Source organism: Globicephala melas, chromosome 3 (assembly GCF_963455315.2).
Source record: "Globicephala melas chromosome 3, mGloMel1.2, whole genome shotgun sequence".
NCBI lineage: Eukaryota > Metazoa > Chordata > Mammalia > Artiodactyla > Delphinidae > Globicephala > Globicephala melas.
In genome coordinates, this window is record NC_083316.1 from 167,599,052 (window position 1) to 167,612,477 (window position 13,426).

The 13,426-nt window shown below is 48.4% G+C and overlaps 1 protein-coding gene across 3 annotated transcripts in view; it reads left to right on the plus strand.

Moving 5' to 3' along the window:
• Positions 1–1,692: 1,692 nt before the first annotated feature.
• Positions 1,693–13,426, plus strand: part of TICAM1 (TIR domain containing adaptor molecule 1) — a 28,238-nt gene continuing 16,504 nt past the window's right edge. For 2 of the 3 annotated variants that reach the window (XM_060295607.1, XM_030879347.2), the window contains exon 1: positions 2,184–2,308. The gene's annotated coding sequence lies outside the window, so the exon portion shown is untranslated. Of the gene's footprint in view, positions 1,785–2,183; positions 2,309–13,426 lie in introns of those variants that run through there. The other variant, XM_060295608.1, reaches the window with a different exon arrangement.

A 13,426-nucleotide genomic window follows, 5' to 3' on the forward strand; every position in this document is an offset into this window, starting at 1 on the left:
TCGGTTTTGACTGCACGGTGTGGCATATGGGATCTTAGTTCCCCGACCAGGAATTGAACCCACATCCCCTGTGGTGGAAGTAGGAGTCTTAACCACTGGACCACCAGGGAAGTACCACCTTTTAACCATTTTTAGGTGCACAGCTCAGTGGCATTAAACACATTCACATTGCTGTGCAACCATCCCCACCATCCGTCTCCAGAACTTTCTCATCTTCCCAAACTGAAACTGTCCCCATGAAACACTGTCTTCCTCTTCCGAAGGGGTGGCACCCACCACCTACTTTGTTTCTATGAATCTGACCTCCCTAGGGACCTCCTGTGAGTGGAATCACACTGTTTGTCCCTCCCTCTCTGGCTTATCTCACTGAGCACAATGTCTTCAAGGTTTATTCACGTTGTAGCTTGTCAGAATTTCCTTCCTTTTTAACATCGAATAATATTCCATTGTGTGGGTGGACCCCATTCATCCAAGGATGGATCACTAAGTTGTTGTTAAAGAAATTTTTAATAAGTATATGTCAACATAATGGACTTCCCTGTAACCTCCTATATTGGGCTTGATGCATCTAACAAATGATATTTTTTTTAATTGAAGTATCGTTGATTTACAATGTCGTGTTAGTTTCAGGTGTACAGCAAACTAATTCAGTTTTATATATATATATATTTTTTCAGATTCTTTTCCATTATAGGTTATTACAGGATATTGAATATAGTTCCCTGTGCTATACAGTAGGACCTTGTTGGTTATTCATTTTATTATTTTAAAAAATATTTATTTATTTTGCTGCTCCAGACCTTAGTTGCAGCACACGGGATCTTCGTCACCTCGTGCGGGATCTTTCGTTGCAGCATGTGGGATCTAATTCCCAGACCAGGGATCGAACAGGGGTCCCCTGCTTTGGGAGCACGGACTCTTAGCAACTGGACCACCAGGGAAGACCTGGTTATCAAACCTGTATTGGCGGGAGGATTCTTAACCACTGCGCCACGAGGGAAGTCCCTGCCACCTGGTTTTGTAAATAAAGTTTTATTGACACACAGCTGACATCCATTTACTGAGGTATCACCTGTGACTGCTTTGGGGCTACAGCGGCAGCATAGGTAGTTGTAATAAAGACACTATGGTGCCTAAGACCGACAATATTTTATATATTTATACATAGTAGTGTGTATCTGTTAATCCCAGACTCCTCATTTATCCCTCCCCCCACCCCCTTCCCCTTTGGTAACCAGAAGTTTGTTTTCTATAGCAAACGGTATTTTGACAAGAGGTTCCGGGTGACAAAGGGGCCCAATCAAAGGTATATTATTTATGGCTTTTGTGGGCCTCTTCCTCCACTAAAAAAAAAAATTAAATTACATTTTACAACTGTGTTGGTATAAAGACACATATAATTCAGGCTGGATTATATTCATTTTCTTTTTTTTTTTTTTTTTCCTTTCTGATTTTAAGAGAAATGAAAACATTTTCGTCGGTCCCAGAAGTATGACGGGCTCTGAGCACCGTGATTTAACTATGCCCAATAGATATGTAAGCCCTGGGTTCAGGACCCCTGTGAATTTTATTTTATATATATATTTATTTTTTAGTTACAGGCTTTAGTTAGTTCTGCTCCCTATGAATTTTAAAACGTCATGTTTGCAGCTTCAAGATATGCCATCTTGGGAATTCCCTCGCGGTCCAGTGGTTAGGACTCTGCGCTTTCATTGCGGAGTGCCCAGGTTCAATCCCTGGTGGGGGAACTGAGATCCCCCAAGCTGCACTGCGCGGCCAAAAAGGTATGCCATCTTGCTGTCCCTTTTCCAACCACATGGGCGTCCCCAAATCCCTCCAGGGTGGCCATGATTCCCACCCCCGTCCCCCCCAATTATCCCATCCCTTCTATTCGGTGTCCTGGAAAACATTAATTACTAATTGAGATGAACTAATTTAAACGCTGTGGTTCTTTCTCACTAGACGGTGGGCTTCCGAGGGCTGTCGTCACCCTTGACCCCTGTTGTGGTCCCCAGCGCCCGGGCACCCCGGAGGTGCCCAAACGTCCCCTAAGGGGCAGCCGGCGGAGGGACAGAGGGCGTCGCTCGGGGCGTCTCAGGGACTTTCCCGGTCCCGCTGGGAAAGCGTGATCTCATCCCCTTCCTCCCTCCCCTCCGGACGCGGAAGGGGCGGTCGGAGGCCGTGCGCCTGGAGGCACCAGCGTGCCTTCCGCGCTCTGCCATCCGCTGGCACCGCCGCCAGGCCGTCCGGCCGCCAGCCCCAGCCCCGAGGACACGAGCGGCGCAGCCAGCCGCCCCCGCGATCCCTGGTAGGTGAGGAAGGGGCGAGGGCCGGCTGGGGAGGGGCAGGGGACCCCCGCAGGCCTGCAGGGGGCCCGGCTGCCCACGCCCCTCGCCAGGGTTCGAAGCCAGCTGCCCCGCACTGGGAGCTTTGGACGTCGTTGCGCCGCGTGTTCAGTGCCCCTCGCCCCCCAATGCTCCAACACCCCTTCCTGGCCCAAGTCCTCCACCCCCCCAACTCTTTCCCAACACCCCGAATCCTCCCCAACATGACGTACTACTTTCCAATACTGCTTTCCTCCTCCGCGTTTCTGATTTCTTCCCCAAACTGGGCACTCTCTCTGCCCCAGCCCCGGTTCTTCCCGCCCGGTGATCGCCACCCCCCACTGCCGCTCCCCCAGCTCCTCCAGGGCCCCGAATCCCCACTTTATCCAGGGGCTTCCGTGACCCCCCTCCCACTGGGGGAGTGCACTTCCCTCAGCGGGTCCCATCCATCAGCTGAGATGGGTCTCGGGGAATCTTCAACCCCCTGTTCCCCACCCCTTCCCGTGGGGAACGGGGTTGGTTGGTACCTGCCCAGGAGTCGATCCAAGTCTGCCCAGGCCGCTGGTACCCCTCCGGCTGGGCCCAGGACTTCTTCAGGGTACCTGTGTTCCTTTCCGCTCCTTGCGGCTGAGGCAGGGGTTTGGGGGAGGGGACACCACAGTGTGACCTGGACAGGCTGAGGTCTGGGTTCCAGAGTTTGGGGGAGGGTTGCCCCAGGCTGCAGAACCTGCCTGGGCCTCTGTGTCCTCCTCCGAATAAGGACCATTCATTCATTCCTCAGCAAACATTTATGGAGCACCTGCTGCGTGCCAGGAGACACTGTTCAGTACACTGGGCACACAGTAGGGGCCAAATAGTGTCCTCATGGAGCCACAGGGAGCAAAAGTGCGACCTGTCACAGTAATGTGTGCCAAATGCAGAGGGCAGCTATCCGGTACCTTGGCCAGGCTTGAGGATTCCTCAGATCCAGGCATGGGAGGGGTACTGCACATAGTAGGTGCTCAGTGAATAAAGGCAGGGGCCCTGCAGCCACGCTGCCTGGTTTAAATTACTGCCCCTTTACTTTCTACCTGTGTGATCCCGGGCAAGTCACTCTACCTTTCTGTGCCTCCCTTTTCTACTGGTAAACAGGCAGTCAAAATAGTCTTAACTCGCAGCGTTGTCCTTTGCTTTGCACAGTGCCCGGCACATAGTAGGTGCTCAGTAAACACTTATTTTTTTAAAAAATATTTATTTGGGTGCCCCGAGTCTTAGCTGCAGCACATGGAATCTTCATTGCGGCGTGCGGGATCTTTAGTTGTGGCATGAGAACTGTTAGTTGTGGCATGCATGTGGGATCTAGTTCCCTGACCAGGGATAGAACCTGGGCCCCCTGCGTTGGGAGCATGGAGTCTTAGCCACTGGACCACCAGGGAAGTCCCCTGGAACATTTCTTAATTAGCCAAAAGGAGTGAAGTGCCCCTACTATGTGCCAGTCCTGGTAGGAGCCGATTAGGCTGTCTTCTTGGGGAGGAAGGATTCAAGCAGAAAACATTTATTGGGTGCCTACTGTGTGCCAGGCACTGCTCTGTCCACTCACTGATTTATTCAGCCAATAAGTATTTATTTATAAGGTATACTTATTTATTTATGTAAGTATACTGTGTGCTGGTCTCCAGAGATCCTTCCTGGAGATCACCACCTGGTCTGGATCCCATCATTGCTTGCTTGAGCCAGTGGTCACCTCCACCCATGTCCCCTCCCCACCCTCTCTCCTGCCCTCATCACCCCACCCCCGAATCTGTCCTCGCTGAAGTAGCCAGAGGGCACCTGTGAGCACCTGAATTAGGTCCCCTCCCAGCTCTGCATGCAGCTCCCCAGGGCTCCCTCCTCCGTCTCACAAGGCCCTGCCTGACCTGCCCCATCCCCCCCGCCCCACCCTCCCCTCCTCCCTCTCTCCCGTCGCTCACTCTGCTCCAGACACGTGGGCCTCCTCGTTGTTCCTCCAACACATCAGGTCCAGTCCCACCCCAGGACCTTTGCACATGCTGTCCTCACTTCCTGAAACTCTCTTTCCCCAGATATGCACCTGAGTTGCTCCCCCACCTCCTTCAGGTCTCAACTCCCGTATGTCACTTCCTCCCAGAGGTCTCCCTTGATCTCCAGTTCTCGGCAGCGTTTCCCCCAGTCCTTGCCTTTCTCCCCCACCCTGGCTCATTTTCTTGATGGCTCTATCCGTTCTCTGCAATGAACTACTTTCTCATTCATCCCGGGTCTCCCCCAACTAGACTGTGAGCTCCAAGAGGGCCGGGGGTCTGCAACAGCACCTACAATAGCTCTTGGCACACAGTAGGTGCTCAATTAATATTCCCTCTGTGTGTGAAGAGATTGCCCAAGAGTGTAGACAGGAGAGGAGGGGGTAGGCAGATTCCAGATTTGGTGAACAAATATAAAAGAAGAGAAAAAAGAAATTCTGCCAGTATTTATTTCTGATTTGTACGGTTTCTTATATTGTTATTCTGAACTCTCGCTCAGGACGAGGTCCACTCTCCTGCTGGTTTTACACACGAGGAAACTGAGGCTGAGAAAACAGGCTCCACCAGCTGGCAGGTGGCAGAGCCGGGTCCCTCACCCCAGTGGGTACTTCCCCACCCCCACCCCGCTGTCCCCGGCACCCACTGTCAGGTGCAGAGTGGACTTTGCCCTGGAGGCTGTGGAAGGTGGGCAGAATGAAAGCCAGGTTTCCAGAAGGTTGGGGTGGTCGCTGGGCAGGGCAGATGGAGTGGACGGGGGACATGCCAGGGCACAGTGTCTGGGGAGGGGGCGCTGCATCGGGGCTCAGGCTGGCCGGCGGGGAGATGGAGGAGAAACACGGTGTGACTTTAGGCAGTTTGCCAGGAGTGCAGGCGTGGGAGGGCCTGCCTGCATGATTCTTTTTTTCTTTTAATATTTATTTACGTGGCTGTACTGGGTCTCAGTGGCGGCACGTAGGATCTTTAGTTGCGGCACGCGGATCTAGTTCCCTGACCAGGGATCGAACCTGGGCCCCCTGCATTGGGAGCGTATTTTTATTTATTTATTTATTTATTTATTTATTTATTTATTTATTTATTTATTTATTTATTTATTTATTTATGGCTGCGTTGGGTCTTTGTTGCTGCGCGTGGGCTCTCTAGTTGCGGTGAGCAGGGGCTACTCTTTGTTGCTGTGCACAGGCTTCTTATTGCGGTGGCTTCTCTTGTTGCGGAGCACGGGCTCTAGGTACACAGGCTTAGTTGCTCTGCGGTATGTGGGTTCTTCCCAGACCAGGGCTCAAACCCGTGTCCCCTGCATCGGCAGGCGGATTCTTAACCACTGCCCCACCCGGGAAGTCCCCGGGAGCATAGCGTCTTATCCACTGGACCACCAGGGAAGCCCCTGCTTGGCTAATTCTGAGTCTGGCTGTGAGCTTTTCCACAAGCCCAGCCCTGAGCCTCTGCTGCGGGGGCCTCCAGCTCGGGTACTGCTGGGGGCAGACAGCTGTCAGGTACCCTAAGGCTCACGGAGCACCGAGGGTGTGCTAGCCACGGCTCTGTACCATTTCTACACGGATTAACTCATTCGACCTATGGCAGTCCTCGCAGGAAGAGGTCATCCTTGTACCCAGTCCACAAAGGAGGAGACTGAGGCACCAATGTGCTTGTGGCCTGTCCAAGGTCACAGCCTGGAAGCCATACGGCTGAGATTTGAACCCCAAGCGCATGCTCCCACCCACTGCTCTCTCTTGCCCTGGAGCTGACTCATTTCGGGTGGGTGTCCCATAAAGGGGGGAGGCTGTGGCCAAGGGCAGGACAAGGGCAGCTGCCACTCTGTTCTTGTTGACCGTCTGGATTCCAAGAGAACCCAGAACACCAGAGTTTCACACAGCACCTCCTCTGTTCAGCGTTGGCAGCTAACTCAAATTTTCTTCTCACACTGCTGCCCGTGGTGTAGTTGCGGGAGTTGGTGAACTTTTCTTCCTTTTAACATTTCATTGACCTAGAACCTGAATTCAGAATAGGACACAGATCCTAAGTACTGAACTTGAATTTTCAGAGTGAACAGTGCGTGATGAACTTAATGTCTGGCCCCGTTCATGCCCCGTCCTTCACGCTTTATCAGCTGTGCCCTTTATTCGTTAAAAATTGGAGGGCGCGTGTCACCAGGTGATTGATTTTTCTCTCTCTTTTTAATTGGAGTATAGTTGCTTTACAATGTTGTGTTAGTTTCTGCTGTGCAGCAAAGTGAATCAGCTCTACGTATATATATATATCCCCTCCTTTTTGGATTTCCTTCCCATTTAGGTCACCACAGAGCATTGAGTTCCCTGTGCTATACAGTAGGTTCTCATTAGTTATGTATTTTTTTTAACTTTTTTTTTTTTTGGCCGCACTGTGTGGCACGCGGGATCTTAGTTCCCCGACCAGGGATCAAACCCGGGCCCCCTGCAGTAGGAGCATGGAGTCTTAACCACTGGACCACCAGGGAAGTCTTAGTTATCTATTTTATACATAGTAGTGTCTATATGTCAGTCCCAATCTCCCAATTTATCCCACCTGCCCTGCCCTCTTGGTGTCCATACGTTTATTCTTTACATCTGTGTCTCTATTTCTCCTTTGCAAATAGGTTCATCTGTACTATTTTTCTAGATTCCACATATATGTGTTAATATACATGTCTTTGTCTCTCTGACTTACCTCACTCTGTATGACAGTCTCTAGGTCCATCCATCTTTTTTTTTTAATTAATTTTTATTGGTGTCTAGTTGATTTACAATGTTGTGTTAGTTTCTGCTGTACAGCAAAGTGACTCAGTTATACATATACATATATCCCCTCTTTTTTCAGATTCTGTTTCCATATAGGTCATTACAGAGTACTGAGTAGAGTTCCCAGCGATTTTTTCTTTTTTTCTTTTTTTTTTTCTTTTTTTTATTTTTGCTGTACGCGGGCCTCTCACTGTTGTGGCCTCTCCCGTTGTGGAGCACAGGCTCCGGATGCACAGGCTCATCGGCCATGGCTCACGGGCCCAGCCGCTCCGCGGCATGTGGGATCTTCCCGGACCGGGGCACGAACCCGTGTCCCCTGCATCGGCAGGCGGACTCTCAACCACTGCGCCACCAGGGAAGCCCCGATTTTTTCTTTTTAAGTTACTATACACGCAGCTGTTCCCAGGAGCCACTGAGAGGTGGAAAGAACAGTTGATCTGAGGGTCATTGCTGTAGAGGGAGATATCTGATACTTCAAGGAGTTTTGATAGTTCGGTAAGTTTTGGCTGACTTGTGGTCCCACCTGATCGTCATCGTTTTTATGCCATTTTGTTGCCGACAGCAAGCTCACATCAGAGATGGGAGAAACTATACACTTTGCCTTTCTCTCTCTTTTTTTTTTTAACTAATTTATTTAATTTTTATTATTTATTGTTTGGCTGCGTTGGGTCTTCATTGCTGCGCGGGCTTTCTCTAGTTGCGGCGAGCGGGGGCTACTCTTCGTTGCAGTGCACGGGCTTCTCACTGCGGTGGCTTCTCTTGTTGTGGAGCACGGGCTCTAGGCTCATGGGCTATAGAGCGCAGGCTCAGTAGTTGTGGTGCATGGACTTAGTTGCTCCATGGCATGTGGGATCTTCCCGGACCAGGGCTCGAACCAGTGTCCCCTGCATTGGCAGGCGGATTCTGAACAGCTGCGCCTCCAGGGAAGCCCCACTTTGCCTTTCTGTTACTTGTGCCTGCATTATGGCAACAATGTCTGTCCTCCACTTTCTTCCAGTAGTCTGGCCATGAGCTCATTTCAGGGGCTGTTTCAATTAAAACTAGATAAGTCTGTTTCTCAGGCCATATAACCAGGTCCATGTACGCTGGAATCTCTGGCAATACACTTTGGAGACCACAGGCTCAGTGGGTTCTAGGGCCAGGCAGCCTGGCTTCCAGTCCAGCTGCGGCCCTTACGTACCTTTTCTCGACTAATTCTTCAAGATCTGGTGTGTATTTTTTCAGATCTCAATTCAGATGCTACATTTTTAAGTTTAAGTGAAATCTGATCCTACCAAAACAAAGTTGGGTCTTTTTTTTTAAAGAGGAGATAATAGTACTTACAGAATTTATTTTTTAATACATACAATTATTTAAATGCATTGTATTTTACCTTGATAATTATTTTTTTTAATATCTATTTATTTATTTGGTTGCACCGGGTCTTAGTTGTGGAAGGCGGGCTCCTTAGTTGCGGCATGTGAACTCTTAGTTGTGGCATGCATGTGGGATCTAGCTCCCTGACCAGGGATCGATCCCGGGCCTCCTGCATTGGGAGCGTGGAGACTTATCCACTGTGCCACCAGGGAAGTCCCCAAAGTTGGGTTTAATGGGGAAACATTTTTTTTTTACACTGACCCAGTTTTTCCATTTTAATGAATTAAATATGAATAAAATTTAATATTTACTTTCTCCCCAGTAGCTGTAGCCACATTTCCAGTACTCAGTAGCCACATGGAGCTGGGGCTGCCATAACAAAGTCCCACAGGCTGGGGGCCTTAAAAACCAGAAATTTATTGCCTGACAGTCTGGAGGCTGGAAGTCCAAGATCAAAGTGTCGGCAGGGTTGGTTCCTTCTGAGGCCTCTCTCCTTGGCTTGCAGACGGCTGTCTTCTCCCTGTGTCCTCACGTGATCCTCCCTCTGTGGGTGTCTGTGTCCTAGTCTCCCCTCCTTATAAGAACACCAGTCTTATTGGATTAGGACCCCACCCTTATGACCTCATTTTAACTTGATTACCTCTGTAAATGTAGTCACATCCTGAGGTCCTGGGGGTTAGGGTTTTAACATCTGAACTTGGTGAGGGGGGAACCCAGTTCAACCAATAACAGCCAGTTATCCCCCGTAATAATTATATGGGCTGGAGAGACAGGCATCTGGTCTTAGGGTTACAAACATGGGTGCCATAGGGCTGTTCTGCCCGTCGTTAGCTGTGCAATCTAAGTTTGCCCCTCTATGGAATGGGAAAAAAAAAAAAATCATATGCCTGTTTTGTAGCCCAGGTGTTGGCAAACTTTTCTCTGGAAAGGACCAGAGAGTGAATATTTTCATCTTTATGGGCCACATGGTGTCTGTTGCAGCTACTCAGCTCTGCCACTGTAGCCTCAAAGCAGCCATGGACCCTGTGTAAATGAGTGAGCGTGTCTGTGTTCCAAGAAAACTTTATTTACTAAAACAGCCCATGGGCCATACTTTGTGACCCCTTCCTAGGGAGCTGTGCACAGTGTCATCAGGGCAGGCTTGACCAAAAAGTTGAAGGAAGGTAGGGAGTGAGCTGTGGGGATACATGGGGGAAACAGTGTTCCAGGCAGAAGGAGCAGCCAGTGCAAAGGCCCTGAGGCAGGACTGTGCCTGGCAAGTTTGAAGGATAGCGGGAAGGCCAGTGGAGCAATTAAGAGATATGATATACTAGGTTTGTATATTATATATACATATACCCACTTCGTTGCCGTAAGTTGCCATATATTGATATTTGTTTTTGAAAGAAGCAAAAAAGTTTATGAAAAGAAAAAAGGAACTCTGCAGTAATATATGGCTAACATTTAGTCTTTCTTTATGGAAAAATAATTCAGGAGCTAAGAAAGCACTTAAGCAATAATGATCTTCCTTCTTTTTTGGGGGGGGACTGTCAGCTCCAAGAAGGCAGAGTATTCCTGTTTTATTCTTCTCTCTGTCCTGATACATTCAGTGTCCAATACATGGCAGATGCTGGAAAATTACTGCTTGAATGAATGAATGAATGCTGTGTATGTATAACTTTCGCCTCTTCACACACTTCCTTTATTTATTATTTGCAACAAATATGTTCAGAGTTTTTACTCTGCGGATGGCACATTGGCTTGCTTTTTTTTTTTTTTCTTTTAAGCTTATAAGGTCTCTTTAAAATATTTGAATCGATTGCTAACTCGACACAACTGAGCAGATTCCTGAAAATCTGCGTTTCTGGCTTCTCTTGAAAAGTTAGCAGATGTGGTCCCACTGAGCCCATTTTCCTTCTCGGCAACACACATGAGGCAAGACCACGGCATTTAGACAGGTCGAGGTGGTTCTAGGTTTTCATGTAAAAGCCCAAGTGCCCCCCTTTCCCCCTACTCAGGCCCACAAGTTCCTGCACGACCTGCCCCGTCCCCTCCCTGCCCTCCCCTCCTTCCTCTCTCCCCCTCGCTCACTCTGCTCCAGACATACAGGCCTTCTCGCTGTTCCTCCAACACACCAGGCATGGTCCTGCCCCAGGGCCTTTGCACGGGCTGTTTCCTCTGCCTGGATCTCTCTTCCTTCAGATGTCCCCACTCCCTCCCCATGTTTATGTCCTGTCAAAATCTCTCTTCTCATCAAGACATTCCTAAACTACGTCGTTTAAAACTGCACACAGGGACTTCCCTGGTGGCACAGGGGCTGGGACTACACACTCCCAGTGCAGGGGGCCCGGGGTTCCGTCCGTGGTCAGGGAACTAGATCCCACAGGCATGCCACAACTGGAACTTTGTGTGCCACAACTGAGGAGCCCACATGCCGTAACTAAGACCCGGCACAACCAAATAAACAAAACAAAAAACTGCACCCCTCCGCCCCCATTCTTGGAGTTCATGACTCTCCTTCCCTCCTTGTTTCTCCGCGGCATTCATACTGTGATATATCATGAATTTCACTCATGTATCCGCCGATCATTTGTCCCCGCATACTAGGAAGTCAGCTCCATTTTAGGGTCTCTGCTATTTCCTGGTGCCTATCAGCATTTCAATATGTCAGGCCGCTTTCAATTTCGAAACAGTCAGACAGCCGCTCATCTCCTTGCGTCCTTCCTCCCCCCGCCCCCCCGCCCCCCTCCCCAGCACCGCCTCTCTCTCTGATGCTTCTCGGCCACTTCTCTTCTGCCCACTCTGCTCGGTCACATCCCCGTCACACCTCTGGAACCATCGACCTTGGTCCTGGGCCATTTGGCATCCGCTCAGAATGAATTAAAAAAAAAAAAAAAAGCTGAGTCATGTGTACAGTGCCGTCTGTGAGTTATCAGCAAAGGGGGTTGATGGATGAATCAGCTCTTCATCTAGACCAGGCATCCTCAACGTCAGCGCTTAGCAACGTCTGGGGCTCGGTCATTCTCTTGAAGGGCTGTCCTGGGCACTGTGGGATGTTGAGCTGCATCCTGGCCCTCACCCACTCAATGCCAGGAGCACTTTTCCATGCAGTCGTGACAACACAAATGTCCCCAGATGTCGCCATGTGTCCTCTGGGGGGATAGAGTTGTCCCTGGTGCAGATGCACTGTTCTTGGCTTGGGGGTGGGGCGGGTCCCAACGTGGACACCAGTGGGGAACAGGCAGTAGGCCTAGCTGAGGGGCAGAGAAAGTGTTCTCGGCCCCCTGGACTGGACGTGAGGCTATGCTTTTTCCAAGTCTGAATGTGATGTAAATTGAGTGCCTGGGGATTTAAATTTGGGGGTTTGGGACACTCTCCATGGTGTCTTTGTTCTGTGTCCTTGGGAAAGACCTTTTCTCTGTGTGTGTTTTCTTTCTTTCTTTTAAATTTTTATTGGAGTAGAGTTGATTTACAATATTGTGTTACTTTCTGCTGTACAGCAAAGTGAATCAGTTATACACATACATATATCCACTCTTTTTAAGATTCTTTCCCCATATAGGTCATTACAAAGTATTGAGTAGAGTTCCCTGTGCTATACAGTAGGTCCTGATTAGTTACCTATTTTATATATAGTAGTGTGTATATGTCAATCTCAGTATCCCAATTTATCCCTCCCCGCCTTTCCCCCCTGATAACCATAAGATTGTTTTCTACATCTGTGACTCTATTTCTGTTTTGTAAATAAGTTCATTTGTACCATTTTTTAAGATTCCATGTATAAGTGATATGATATGGTATTTGTCCTTCTCTGTCTGACTTACTTCACTCAGTATGACAATCTCTGGGTCCATCCATGTTGCTGCAGATGGCATTATTTCATTCTTTTTTATGGCTGAGTAATAGTCCATTATATATATATGTACCACATCTTTATCCATTCCTCTGTTGATGGACATTTAGGTTGCTTCCATGTCCTGGCTATTGTAAGCAGTGCTGCAATGAATATTGGGGTGCATGTGTCTTTTCAAATTATGGTTTTCTCCAGGTATATGCTCAGGAGTGGGATTGCTGGATCATATGGTAGCTCTCTTTTTAGTTTTTAAGGAACGTCCATACTGTTCTCCATAGTGGCTGTACCAATTTACATTCCCACCAACAGTGTGGGAGGGTTCCCTTCTTCTCCACACCTTCTCCAGCATTTATTGTTTGTAAATTTTTTGATGATGGCCATTCTGACTGGTGTGAGGTGATACTTCATTGTAGTTTTGATTTGCATTTCTCTAGTAATTAGTGATGTTGAGCATCTTTTCATGTGCTTTTTGGCCATCTGTATGTTTTCTTTGGAGAAATGTCTATTTAGATCTTCCGCCCATTTTTTTGATTGGATTGTTTGGGGTTTTTTTTGTTATTGAGCTGCATGAGCTGTTTGTGTATTTTGGAGATTAATTCCTTGTGGGTTGCTTCGTTGGCAAATATTTTCTCCCATTCTGTGGGTTGTCTTTTCGTTTTGTTTATGGTTTCCTTTGCAGTGCAAAAGCTTTTTTATTATTATCATTATATTATATAATATATATATTTATTATTATCATTAGGTCCCATTTGTTTATTTTTGTTTTCATTACTCTAAGAAGTGGGTCAAAAAATACCTTGCTGCGATTTATGTCAAAGAGTGTTCTGCCTGTGGTTTCCTCTAAGAGTTTTATAGTGTGCGGCCTTACATTTAGGTTTTTAATCCATTTTGAGTTTATATTATTTTATTTTTTTAAGGGATTGTGTTTTTTTGTTTGTTTGTTTTAATTTAGTTAGTTATTTTTGGCTGGGTTGAATCTTCGTTGCTGTGCGCGGGCTTTCTCTAGTTGTGGCGAGTGGGGGCTACTCTTCATTGCAGTGGGCGGGTTTCTCATTGCAGTGGCTTCTCTTGTTGTGGAGCATGGGCTCCAGGCGTGTGGGCTTCAGTAGTGTGGCACGCGGGCTCAGCAGTTGTGGCTCATGGGCTCTC